Source organism: Centrocercus urophasianus, unplaced genomic scaffold (genome assembly GCF_019232065.1).
Source record: "Centrocercus urophasianus isolate 14NV4802_14NV808 unplaced genomic scaffold, USGS_Curo_1.0 seq_12, whole genome shotgun sequence".
Classification (NCBI taxonomy): Eukaryota; Metazoa; Chordata; class Aves; order Galliformes; family Phasianidae; genus Centrocercus; species Centrocercus urophasianus.
Window position 1 is genome coordinate 35,940,508 of NW_024884364.1, and position 13,117 is coordinate 35,953,624.

At 61.3% G+C, this 13,117-nt stretch overlaps 1 protein-coding gene across 1 annotated transcript in view; it reads left to right on the forward strand.

Moving 5' to 3' along the window:
* The first annotated feature begins 214 nt into the window (after positions 1-214).
* Positions 215-13,117, forward strand: part of BCOR (BCL6 corepressor) — a 59,137-nt gene continuing 46,234 nt past the window's right edge. Inside the window, 1 exon segment of the mRNA XM_042809609.1 lies at positions 215-288. The gene's annotated coding sequence lies outside the window, so the exon portion shown is untranslated.

Consider the following 13,117-nt stretch of genomic DNA (forward strand, 5'->3'; position numbering starts at 1 on the left):
AGGGCGGGCGGGGGAGGGCGGGGGGCGCGGGGAGCGGCTCCCGGCGGAGCGGCACAAGGCGCGGCGGCGGCTGAGAGGGATGCGGCGGAGCGGCCGTGAGAGCGGGGCGCGGGCACCTTCCGCGATCCGCTCGTCCGCTGGAGAGCGTGAAAAGCCGCTGAGAGCTGCCATTGTTACTCACAGGCGATGCGGGAAGCGGAGCCCGCGCTCCGGCGGGAGATAAATCGCCTCTGACGGCGCCTCTTCGCGCCGGGAGCTCCTCCGATCGCAGCGGGCGGACGGACTCAGGTCGGTGCCGCTCCCATGCGCGGGAGTCCCTTTAAATCCCCGCTCCCCTCTCTTTTCCCGGGGCCGCTGCCCACCCCCTTCCCAGCGCTCCCCCTCGCCGCCCCGGAGCCGCCCGCGGCCCCGCTGCCACCGCACAGCTCGGCGCGGAGAGAGAAAAGTCCGGAGCGCTCGGGGCGGGCTGCGCCTTTGCCAGGAGGGGTCTTAGCGCCGGGGCTTTTGTCCGGGGCCTTCGCGTGCTGCTCTCCGGCGCGGAGCTAGTGCGGAAAGTGCCAGGAAGCCCGTGCTGCCCCGCGGGTAGCGCCGCTCGAGCCCGCGCGGCTCGGTTCCGAGGGGGTCAGGCTGAGCCCTGCCCTTGGGGCCGCCCCGTCGCGCCGTGACCGTGACGGCTGCCCGATGGGCCGGTGGGGCCGTCTCCCCCTGGACCCTCCGCCAGCAGCCCCAGAAACGGGCCCGAGAGGGCGGGGGGCATTCCTCCGGCGGCCAGAGCGCTGTTTTCCGTCTGACGGGCACCTGGCAGACACGGGGCTCCGCACACACGCGTGCGGCCGCTTCGCCCAGCGGCACCGATCCCCGTTCCCGGACACCGGCGCTCGGTGTCGTCGCAGCATCTCCGCACCACGGCCGCGACGGTGTGGTTGTTCGGAGCGAGGCTGCCGGCCCCCTGACGCGTGGATTCCCGACCGGGAGAGGCTCTCCCAGGTGGGGACGGTGCGGGCAGCCGGGGCCGGGCAGACAAAGGCCGCGGCGGAGCGGTGCGGGGTTCCCTGCTTCCCCCGGGGCTCGCAGTGCAGTGCGGGTCGGGCTGCGTCTCCGCAATCGCATCGCGTGCACTTGGAAGCGATTGTTTTCCCTTTCCACTTGTTTGTCTCCTGCTAGCCTCGTAAACTGCCTCATGATTTATTACCTAGGCTAAGTGCTTAATTTGTGAATATGAAACAGATTAAAAGGAGATCGGCGTATTTTAGCAGGCAGGCCAGAGCGAAGCCCGGCAGCTGTTTCGAGTTTGTCAGCATCTCCCAACCCCGTGTTAAGCCTGAGAGTGATCTATGGGGGATCCCCGGGCTCCCCCAGAAAGGCCCCCGGTGCCTGCTCCCCACCGGTGCGCAGTGCGTGTCCTTGCGTGGGAGCGGGCACCCGCAGCGCTCGCAGCCGGGCCCCGGGGGGAGCTCAGCCGGCGGAGGGCCCCGCGAGGCGCGCAGAGGGTTAACGACGCCTCTGCCCTTTCCTTCAAAGGACTCGGCTCGAGATAGAGTAAACACGCCCGGGGAAGGGGGGGGGGTGGGGGGGGGGGGGGAGGGGGTGCTGCTCAGGCCACATGATACAAAAGTAAGACAAGCACACTCCGGAGAACAAAGGCTTCCTACCCCCTTCCTCCCCCTCCCCCCAAAATCTGTCTTAATTCTGCGAGTAAACTTGAGCAGCTCTAAAACAAAGAGCAACGACGACGGAACTCGGAGCCAAGGGACAATCAGAACAAATACCTTTGACGCAGCCCAAGCACGCACTCCCTCCAACCCCCCTACCTCCGCACACCGCGGGCCGTCTCCACGAGGGCCCCGTGCCCCGGGCCGCGCTGTCGGGGCCGCCCCGGTGCTTCCGGGAGGGCTCTGCGGGCCGGGAGGCGGCCCCGGGTCGAGAGAGTGTCACCTCGGCCCCCCGCCCCCTGCATGCAGAGCGGGCTGGCGGCTGTCACGCTTGTCAGCTGCCCCGGAGAGACGGGGAGGGGGGGTGATGAGGGAAAGCAGCGGGCCGGCAGAAGAGTGCAGCTCCTGAGCTCAGAAGGCAGAAGGAGGCGAAAATCCGGGAGCATCTCTGACCGTCGCTTCGGAATGGGCAGTAAGAGTGCTGTGTCACCCCCGTGGAGATGAGCGGAGCTGAACAGACAGGGCTGGTGTGGAGAGTGGTGACTATTGAGCCCTCAGTGCACCTCAGGCAATGGCTTTGGGGCTGGTGTTGGAGCACAGATGGGGCCAGAGCACCATATCCTGCGGTGTGGCAACCAGGTGTGTTGCTGGTGTGTGGCTGAGCCCCGAGAGGGAAAGTGGTATGTGTGGCACTTGGAGAGATCTCTGCTTGTACGTGTGTGTGAAGATGTCAGAGTGAATGGATGTCAGAGCAGGTGTCTGGGGAGCCGCTGATTGGAGGTTGAGACTGGGAAGCGGTTCAGTAGGTTCATGTGGGTGAAGGCTTGGGGACATCTCCCCATGGCAAGGAGTCATCTGAAGAAAGAGTGAGAGTGATGCATCAGCCAACACGCGTACATATGTCTCACTTTAGTTTAAGACCACGTCCTGCTTTCTTATTTGGGACAACCGTTTGTGGCAAACCAGCACAGGAGCAGTTTACCAGGGTCCTCCTGGGCAGTGCGTAGCTGCGGTGCCCCATAGAATGACTTTGGGTCAGAGCGAGGCCTTGGGGAGGTGTGAAGAGCAGCCACCAACAACTGGCCCCAGGGTGTCTGCACTCCCTGTGGGTCTTGCACAGAGCTATTCTCTCTCTCAGTGCCATCAGCAGAGAGCAAAAAAGTGGGCTTGTGTCACAGTGATGAGATACAGCGCTTTTCTCCTACAGCAGGGTGCACAAGGAGAAGCAGAAAAAATGGACAGCAGCAGTAGGAAAGGCAAAAGAAAAAAACCCACAGCATTTTCAGGTTCATGGCTCAGCTTTTATGGTCATCCCTACCTCATGGAGGGCTGTGAGCCCTGGTTACACTGCTGCAATGCATGGCACGAGCAGTCACCTGGTCCCTTGAGCACCCTTGTAAGGCAGTCCAGGTCCCCACAGAAAATGGTTTGCATGCACTTAAAACTATGTGGATTGGATTTGCTTCCAGCAGTGCATAATGCCAGTTTCAGCCTGATCCCGTCTGGCTTTCACTGAATTAATGCCTGGATGGATCTAAGTCCGAACGCCTGGGACCAGAGAGGTGCAGATAGTCCTCCTGCTGCTGTCCCTCGGTGCCCTGAAGGCGTTGTAAAATCTCCTTGGCAGTGCTCTCAGGGGCGATCGCTAAGCCGCAGGAACAGCACCGAGAGAGTGCTACTACAGCAGCAGCGGCTGTCACGTAAACAACAGAACAGAGGGGAGAAATTGTGGAGCGGTGCAGGGCTCAGGATGCACAGCCCTGGGGCAGCGGGCACATTCCAGCCGTGCTCTGTCTCTCTGGGTTCACAAGTACCGCCTTACCCAATAGCGGGGTTACAGTGCTGGGAGCCCTGGTAAGGGAAGGCGTGCTGTGACACTGCCCTTCCAGCACGGGGAGGGGAGCGTCGAGGCCGGTGAGGTCCCCGTGTAACCTTTGGGCTCCTCGAGGCCTCACTCCCATCGCCAGCATCCCACCGTCAAGGGAGAACAGTGCGTGTTTGTGTGCGTGTGTTCATGTGAATGTAATTTTGTGTCTACATAATGTGGATTATCTCTCTTTCAGTGGCAAACTCATTCGGGGGTTTAGATAAAAAGAGAAATCCTGCAGCCGTTCCCTTGCAAGGAAGGGACATGTCTCTCCCTATGGCTCTGCCTGATTCTTGGCTTAAGCAACCCATGAAGTCCCTTTTTTCCTACTTGAGAGCCTCCTGCTCACCTGGTGCACAGCAAAGAGGTATACAGAGGAGCACACAGCAGTGTAGATGGGGATGAGGGCAATGGCATGCACTAACATAGCGACGATGCCCTGTGTCACTGCACTAAGTGATACTAATGTGTGTGAGGGGTAGCCCCATGACCCCCCCCAACCCTGCCAGGAAGAGCAGTGCACTATAGGTGCAGGACACCCAACAAGCTGTGCTCTTCTCCAGCCCTGAGCACTGCTGGGCTTCGCCAGGAGGAGGGCAGCCTGGCATAGGTCTCTGTGGATTTCAATGCAAAATGACTCTCCTGCAGTTCTCATTTTGCAAGCGAGGGCTGGGCAGGCTCTGAAAACATGGAAGTTGTTGATGTATTGGTTCAATTAATTTTTTAAATAAGCTGGAACGCTACTTGTTTCACATTTGATAGGAAAACACTGTGCATTTTAGTAAGGAAAGACAGAGGTGAGTGTGTGTGGGAAGCGTATTTCCCACAGCCTTAAGAAGAGGGCTTAAATGAGGCATTCATGTCGTGCAAGGCCTTTGCACAGCAGCGGGTGAGATCTGCATTGGAGGGAAAGACCTGAACATTCGTATTTGCCCAGTGGCAGCAACATCTCTTGTGGAGAGGGGCAGGTATGTGGGGTAAGGCACTCGGTGCTTCTTAAAAGGCAATAATAGCTCCTGGGAGAGCCCTTCCGTATGGCCTTGGTGCCCATGACCCCCTCTGATGTATGATATTTAAACAAGGGAATGTCAATATTGGTTTTCCACATCCAGCCCCGTTCTGCTCTCCGTAGAAGCTAATGACAGAACCCCCGGAGAGGTGGAGGAGAGCAGACCCCAGTGCTGCAGCAGCTCGGGAGGGAGAGCAGGATGTAAGGGACTGAAGGGCTGCACAGTCATGGGCACATCGGGGTGAGAAGAAGAAGCCCTGTCCTGCAGCACACTGGGACAGCAGTCAGAGCGATTCGTGCTTGCTGAAAGTATAAACTGCGTTTATTCAGGAAGGTACAGGTTGGATATTAGGAACCTTTTCTTCTCAGAAAGAGCAGGAAGGCAGTGGCACAGGCTGCCAAGGGAGGTGGTGGAGTCACCGTCTCTGGAGATGTTCAAGAGCCGTGTGGATATGGCTCCTGAGGGACATGGGCAGTGGGCATGGTGTGATGGGCTGACAGTTGGTCTTAGAGATCTTTTCCAACCTTAACGATTGTATGAGCAGATATCCAAAACAGGGCCATCAGGTCTATCTCCTGACACGCACGTCCTTTGAGGTAGGAAAGTGTAAGTCAGAGGAAGAGAGGGCAAGCACGTGTGACTCATAGCAAAAAGAGGGCACGTGGGAAGAGTGAGCGCAGGGAGAGCTGTGCTGGTCGGACATGCAGGCTGTGCTGTGTGTCATGGGAAAAATAATTTTATAGATGATAATTTCAGCTTAAAGGGGCAGGCGTGTTGTGACAGCACGGCACAGAGCGAGCATGAGTCAGGGGACGTGCACAAAGGCACTGTAAGTGAGTGCTGCACTGCCCTCACCTCAAAGGTGCTTTATGCCAACACGGCCTCTCTAAAGGCTTTCTAGCTCTGGCCAGAGAAGCTCAGCCTGCTCTGCAGCTTGGCCAGGCGACGCTTGGTGCTGTGAGTTTGATGAACAACACCGGTCTGTGTGGAGACAGGCGACTTTAAAAATGGGTTTTTAATAAAGTCACTATTGCTAAGGCCATCTATTAGGGTAATCTGCATAGGGTTTTAAACAGGTAAACGTAATGATGCCATTAGCACTTATGACTTGAGTGAGACCTGTAGCGGAATGCAGCATCCAATCCTGCGGTGGTATTCGCATGTCAGAGGAATGTTGGCAAATTAATATGGGATCAGAAAAGAGCTACAAAAGTGATTCGAGGTCTGGGGATCGCATCTTATTGCCCGAGACGAAAGAAATCTCGTCTATTAATTTATCCAAGAGGAGGCTATGGCTTGGTTTGATCATAGTCTTTAAGTGCCCTAAGTGTCTCTATGGGGAGATTTCTGATAGCAGAGATCTCTTTAATGTGGCAGACAAAAGCATAATGAGATCCTATGTTGGAAAATGAAGCTCTGTGAATTCTGAGCAGAAATAGGTGCGTTCTTCTGAAAGCAGTGAGGGGACACAGCCGCCGGTATGATGGAGGCAGGCCGAGGGTTTGCTGTTACTTACAGGTCTTGGAGCGAGACTGGATGCCAGGCTAAAAGCTCGGCCAGGATTTATGAGCCTGAGACAGGAATGGCTGCCTGAAACTCGCTGGCCCGTGATATGTGGCAGGTCAGAGCACCAATCGTAACAGCCCTTCTTTGGTTTAAAAATCCATGAATTGGGTATTTCAGGTCTCCTGAGCCCTGGTATTACTTGAGGTCTTGAAGGAACACGTTATAGGCTGTCATCATTTAATTGTATGCAAGCCGTGGTATTGCCTTTTTAAAAAAAAATTAAATAACTTTTTTTTTTTTTTTTTTTTTTTTTTTGTCCCCCAGTGTTTGTTAGACACAGGAGTTAAGCAGCTGTTAACAAACATGACAGCATTTTTAAACACTTTAACAAATTCTCCCTCTCCCATTTGCCTGGCTTTGTTTTACAGAGGCACAATCTCATTAACGCTGTGCATACCGGTGGCACTCAGAGAAGAATCTTACATGACATTCCAGTGAAATATGTGAGATGGGATGAGGAGTCCCCATGCCCTCCCATCGGGTGTGTCACCGGTGTTATTCACACACTGTGTGTACTCAGAGCAGGGGAGAGGTACAGCCCTGTGCAGGTGGGCAACCATTGGCCATGCAGGAGAGTTCGGCCTGCAGAGCCAGTGGCCTGGCTGAGCCAGTGGTGGGGAATGGGGAGAGGGTCATCAGGAGGCACCCGGTGTTCCTGAAAGTCGTCTCCCTGAGGTCTCATAAAATGGCCTCCAGCAAACAGGCAGAGTGTTTTTCTCACCCTGGATGGGGTGGCTAGATGGGCTTAGTTGTCAAAACAGCACAAACTTTCTGCATGTCTTTTAGAAGGGAAGCAATACGGCCGAAACCCCCCCCCCATGCCGACACCCCCTCCTCCCTAGCCCAAGGCGCTGATGACAAACCCCTGCAGCAGGTCTCAGAACCTCGCAAATGATGGCCACAGGCTCAGGGGCTCTGCCGGACCTGTGATGCATTCAGTGCCTCGTTCATCACCTTCACCATCAAGGGCCACGAACGACCGCCACGAAAGGTGGAGTTTGAAGCACCCGGGGGTGCCCTCATCCCTCTCTCTGTTTCTCCCTCCCTCCGCCGCTGCGAGCCCCCGGGGGGATGCCATGCTTTAGAGGCGAGAGGGCAACAAAAAAGGACGGGAGGAGCTCCGAGCTCCGCTTTCCGTGTCCGGGAGGCGTTTCGTGCTCCGTAGCGAGAGGGGATCACCCGAGGAAGTTCAGATCAAGGAAAACGTCCCGGGCGTCTGCGGGATCGCCGCGTTTCGCAGCGAGACCGGAGGAACGGGGCTTAGCACGGTTCCCTCGGCCGCCCCGCGCCCCCCCCCCGGGGGCCTCGGGAGGACGAGCGCCGCCCCCGTCCCCCCTGCAGCTCCCCGCAGAGCGCGGCCGCCCGCCCCGCCGCCGCCTGGCCCTTATCTCCGGTGGTGCCGCCCCGCATCAGCCGCTCCCGGCCCCTCCCCCGACCCCGCCGCCCCCCGGGGTCACCCGCGATCCGTCCGGGGTTGCTGGGGGGTGGGGGAGGGAGCGGCCGCGGGGGGGTGGGGGGGGATAAAAGCAGCTGCGCGCAGAACAAAGGTGCTCGGGGGTGGCTGTGGCGGCGGTGCGCGGCGCTGCGAATGGGAGATTTCCGCCGGCGGGGCTTCGCTCGCGCGGTTCCCGTCCTGCCCTTGAACTGCCGAGCGAACGTCTGCGGCGCGACCGGGAGTCGACGGTCGCGGCCCGCCTCGGGCCGTTGCTAAGTGCGGAAAAGTGGGAGACCTCCCGTGTTTACTTTGGGAGCGCGGAGAAATGCGCGCGGCGTTTCTCACGGAGAGAGCCGGAGCTCGCCGGCGTTTGCGTGCTTAGCGGCGAGCGGAGGAGCGGCCGCGGTGCGGAATATCAAAGGCGGCCCGCCTGGCGCGGCTCCCGGGCTGCGCTCTGCCGGCACCCGCCGCGCTCCGGCCGGGGGGGTGACGCTCCCCGCCGTTCCCGGTCGCCCCGGACCGCAGCGGGACGGGGTGAGCCCCGGCCCCGGCATATAGGAGCCCCGCTGCTCTCCCCGCGCTGCGGAATGGCTCCCGACTGCGGGGCTGCGGCCGTCGGGGCGAGCACGGTGCGCGGCTTCTCGCGGCCCCGCCGGGCTATTTTCTGCTCAGGAGGAATTGTGCTGAAATAACATCGGTGCGCGGCGTAATGATTTATTTATGTGGCTAATAACGCTCGCATCTCGTCGCTGTTTTGTCTGGGCGAAAGACCAGCTGCGGGGCATCGCGCGGTGCTAAGAGCGCCTCGCAGCCAGGAATCGATGCTTCTGAGACGAACAAGTGGACAGCTTACCGGGCTCGGTCAGCCCGCGCAGTCGCTCCCTGGGTAGAGCAGAAGGGACGCGCCGGATCGGCCCCGTGTGCCCTCGGGGCTCTGCGGGCAGCGCCAGGCCTCCGCACATCTCTGGCGAGCGGCGCCCCGGCGCTAAGTGCCATTAACATCACACGCACTAAAATAGGGGAGAGCGGCGCTGAATTTAATTTGCAGGCTTAAAAAAAGAAAGAAAAAAAAAAAAAAAAAAAAAAAAAAAAAGAAACAAGAAAAGGGGGAAAAAACCCACCAAAAACACAACCACTCGGAGCAGCCTGCTGCTTGGAGGCAGGAGGGGGCTTCTGGCGGCGGAGCCCTCCCGCTTCGGAGCACATCTCCGGGCAGGCACACTGCCAGAGGGTGCCCCGCCGCCTCATGCCCTCCCGGCCCCGCCGGGCTCTCCCGCAGTGTGGGTCGGCGTGGGGGGGGCGGCTCCCGGCGGCTGCTTCCCGCCCCCCCGGCACGCACGCGGCTCTGCCTTCCTGCCTCGGGGAGCGGGAGGAAACGGGGGGGGGGGGGCGGGGGAGGGTGAGCTGGGGGGAGCTAAGTAGCGGAGAGGAGAACGTTTTGGGTACGTGCCCCTCACCCCCCCGCCTCCCGTTAGCAGCAGAAGTTCACAGCGGAGCGAGGCGTAGCGCGGGGCTTCCGGGAAAAAGGAGCGGCGAACATTGCGGGGTCGGGACAGCGCATGCAATGAGGGCATCACCGCCCGCACGGGGGGCACCGCCGGGCCCGGAGCGCACGGCATCCGGCGGAGAAAGCGTCTTGGGGTGGGGGGGGTGGGGGGGGCAGAGAGAAAAGAGGGCTTTAAAACCGGGAGGGAAACGCTGTAGGGAGGAAGTGTAAGGCGAGAGGGAGGCGGGGGAGGGGAGAGCGCCATCTTTTCATGTCACAGCCACCGACACAGCGCCGGGCTCGGCCGCAGCCTCCTGAGCGGCTGTACCGTGTCACAGCGGGCACGCGGCCGGGGGGGACCCCGCGCACCGCCCGCTCCGCTGCGAAGGAGCGGGACCCGACCGCCCGCAGCCCCATGAAGGGCGCTTTATTCCGCAGCGCTCAAACCCCTCATTGTGTCGGGCAGCATCACCTGCCTCCTCCTCCTCCTCCTCCGCCGGGCCAGGCCGTTGCATTTAATGCCATGCACAGCGCGCTCCAGTCCGACCCCGCCTCGCCGGGAGAGCTCGGCGGTGAGCTCCGGTCGGAACGCGGAGGAGGGGGCGGCTCGACACAGCGTGGCTCGGCTCGCCTCGACACATCGCATCGGCATCCCCCCTAGCAGCGGCTCTCCCGGCTGCTCAGGGAAAGCCATCCCCGGGCGGCAGCCGCGGCACACACGGCCCCGCGCAGGGACCTGCCGTGTGCCCGGGGGGGGGGGGGGGGGGCGGGGCTGGGGGGGGGGGCGGGGGGTGGCTGTGCTGCTGCCGGGGACGGCGGCTGTTATTATTGTGATGATTATTCGCGTTATTGTTATTATTTTTAGGGGGCCGTGCCGGGCGGGGGGCTGCAGCCCCTCGAGCTGAGGACGGTGGGAGAAGCGGCTCCGCTGTTTCTAATAAAGGAAACGACTTTTATTGAGCGATAAACGCGGGGGAACCGAAGTGGTGGGGGTGGGTGCGCCCGGCGGAGGCGATCGGTTCGGCGGAGAGCAAAGGGGGGAGGGGGGGGCCGAGGCTGCTCGCGGTGGGGGGTCCGGGGGGCGCGCGGTGGCGGCGGCGGCCCCTCCGGGTCTGGGGGGGGGGGGGGTGGGGGCCGAGGGGGAGGTGTCGGCTGCGCCTCGGCTCTCGGGATCTGCCAGGGGCGGCGGGAGACACGTCTCCTGTTTCTAATAAAGGAACCGGCTTTTATTGAAGGATAAATGCGGGGAACCGAAGTCGTGTGGGCTGCAGCCGCCGAGCCTCGTTAGCTGCCGATGTGACTGTGAAGATAAAACGCTGCCGAGAACGCGAGCGCCGGCGGCGGGGGATGGAAGGAGGGAGAGAGGGAGGGAGGCAGGGAGAGAGAGAGAGAGAGAGAGAGAGGGAGGGAAGGGGCCGCGCGATCCACGCGGCACGGCCCGGCCCTGTGCCTCCGCGGCGAGAGGTGCCCGGGGAGCCCCGGCCCGTGTTAACGGCCCGGCCTGAGCCCTGGCCAAGTTTCTGTAACTTAGGGGAACTCTGGGGATGAGTAATCTCGCCCAAGCGAGGGGCCGCGAGGGTGCTTTTTCTCCCCGCTCGCTCGCTCTCTTCTGCTTTTTCCCCGTGTCATCATCTGCGGACCCAGTCACTCCGAGAACGCGGTTCTGAGAAAGGCGGCGGGAGGGGAGGGGGGAAGCGGCAGCTGCGGAGGGACCGGGGCCGCCCCGCTGCGCACGTCGGCGGTGCGGCTCACAGATCCCCGCAGCTCATTGCCCCGCGTGGGGCCGCGCGGAGCTCCCCGACGGCAGCGGGCACCCGGCGCCGCCGCGCCTCGCCCTCGGGGCGGTGTCGGGAAGCGCTTTGTACCCGGGATCTCGGCTTATCGCACAGCGGGCGGGGGAAACTCCGGGCCCGGAGGGCAGGCCCCAGGCTAGCGGAGCAGCGGGTGGCCTCGGCCGCGGCCGGCGTGGGCGCTGCCTGACAGGCGGGGAACGGCAGAGCCTGCGTCCCTCCCGGGACCTCTGCCCCGGGTCCGGGAGCGGCCGCGTCCCCGTCACCGCGCCGGGAGGGGAGCGGTGCTCCGTGTGGGGCGCGGGAGCTCTGAATGGCGTTACGGACCGGAGAAGACTTTTCTTTTTCCTTTTTTTTTTTTTTTTTTTTTTTTCGAGGCTGTTTTCAAAATGAACATTTTCCGCGATAAGAGGTGACCGATCGGAATCGCCGGGGGGAGGTTGTAAGCAGACGTTGTGCCCCGGCTCACTGTTATCTTATCTTTCACACTTGCAGGGCGAAAAAGTGGCTTATCTTTATACCCACCCCCCTCTCGCCTTAATTGCTAAAAACACTGTGAAGTGTTAAGTTCGGGACTAAAGAATCTCTCCTCGTGTGTACCGCGCGGGTGGGGAAAAAAAAGCGAGCGATCCGAGCGGAGAAATGAGGGGCTCTTCCCAGGAGAACGCACACGTGTGCGCCCCTCCCTGCCCCCGTCCGGTGCCGCCGCCCCCGCTCGCAGGGCCGCTCCCGGAGGCCCGGAGCCCGCTGTCACCTCTGGGGCGGAGTGAATAACCCCAGTGTTTGCGAACCCGGCCGCGGCATTGGTATTCAGGGCCGAGCCGCGCAGCGTCTCCTGCTTTTCTCTCCCCACCCCCTCTGAAACAAAACACAACACGAAAACAAAACCAGAAGGAGGACGGAGGTGATTCATCGACTGTATCCAATTATTAACATACAAGCTGCAGGCTGCATGAACACACCTTCGAGCCGTGGAGGTTTCCTCGGCCGCGAAACTCAGAGCGCGGCGGCTGCTCGGCCTGGGCCGCTCGCCCGTGCGTCCGCCCCGGCGGCATGTCCGTCCCGTCGGCTCGTCCACGGGGTTTGTCCTTCTCCTTTGTATGAGCGAGAGCGCGGTGCTCGCTCCGGGAACCGATCGCGTCTCGGGCTCTGCTGGGAGGGAGTTATATCACCGCTCTGCTGTCAGCGGAGCGGCCTCGAGCTGCGCCCTGGGTTCGCTGTAGTCGGGCTGCGCAGAGCCCCCCCGGCTGTGGGGGGGGTCACGCTTTGCTGGCACCGCGTCAGCGCCGGGAGAGCTGCGGACCCGTCACGCCGGCCGGGGCCCGGCGTGTTTTGTTATTCAGATTTCCGCACTTCCATTAAAAGCAGCCTCACAATAAGCAATGATAAAGGTCTGATTTAAGACACACTCAAGCCGGGCAATTCAGAGCTCAGGACGGTGATCTGTTATTTATAGGCTTTTCCCAGCACTCATCACCGGGCGCGCTGAACACCGCGCTCGCATTCATTCATTTCACCTCCGCGGCGCCGGCTCCCCTTCCCCCCCCCCCTCCCCGGCCCCAGGAGGGCCCCGCTGGGTTTCATCCCCAACTTTCGGGGCGGGGGGAGCTCCTGGCGAGGAGGGTAAATGAGAGCCAGGGTAAGGCCGTCCCACTGGGAATCCCCCGCGAGAAGCCCGCAGTGCCATTAACGCCGGATTTGTCTTTACGAGGAGGTTAAGCGCCCACCATTAACGGGGCAGCCGCTCGGGCGAGCGCATCCCCGCAGCGGCGCGGAGCACCGAGCGTCCGTGCGCGGCCTCCCACCCGCTCCCGGCTCTGCTCTGCTCTGCTTCCCTCGGGGAGGTGTGTGTGGGGGGAGGCCTCTCCGCAGGGCCGCGCTGTGCCCGCGGGGTCCGCCGCTGCGGAGCGGGGAACAAAACGGCACAGAGGCGAACAAGCGGCGGTCTGTTCCACGCCGCCGCGGAGGAAATGGCGTTCGCAAAGAAAGTAAGTTTGGCCGAAGGGGGAAAACGGGAATGCAGCGAGTTCTCCCCGGGATCATTTGTAATCAGTAGTATTAAAAAAGAATAATAATACAAGAGAGAAAGAAAGAAAGAAACGCATCAGCGTCAGTCCCGCCCCGTTGCGCTGAGGGCAGCCCCGCGGCGAGCGGACTTTGTGCTGTGAGAGCGGCCCGACGGCACCGCGGGCCCCAGACGGAGCTGTGCGGGCAGAGCAAAGACCGTGGAGGCTCCGCTCTCCTCCCGAAAGGAGCGATGTTAATGAGGTTTTCCCTAGGAAAGGGGGGGTGGGGGGTGGAAAAAAGGCAG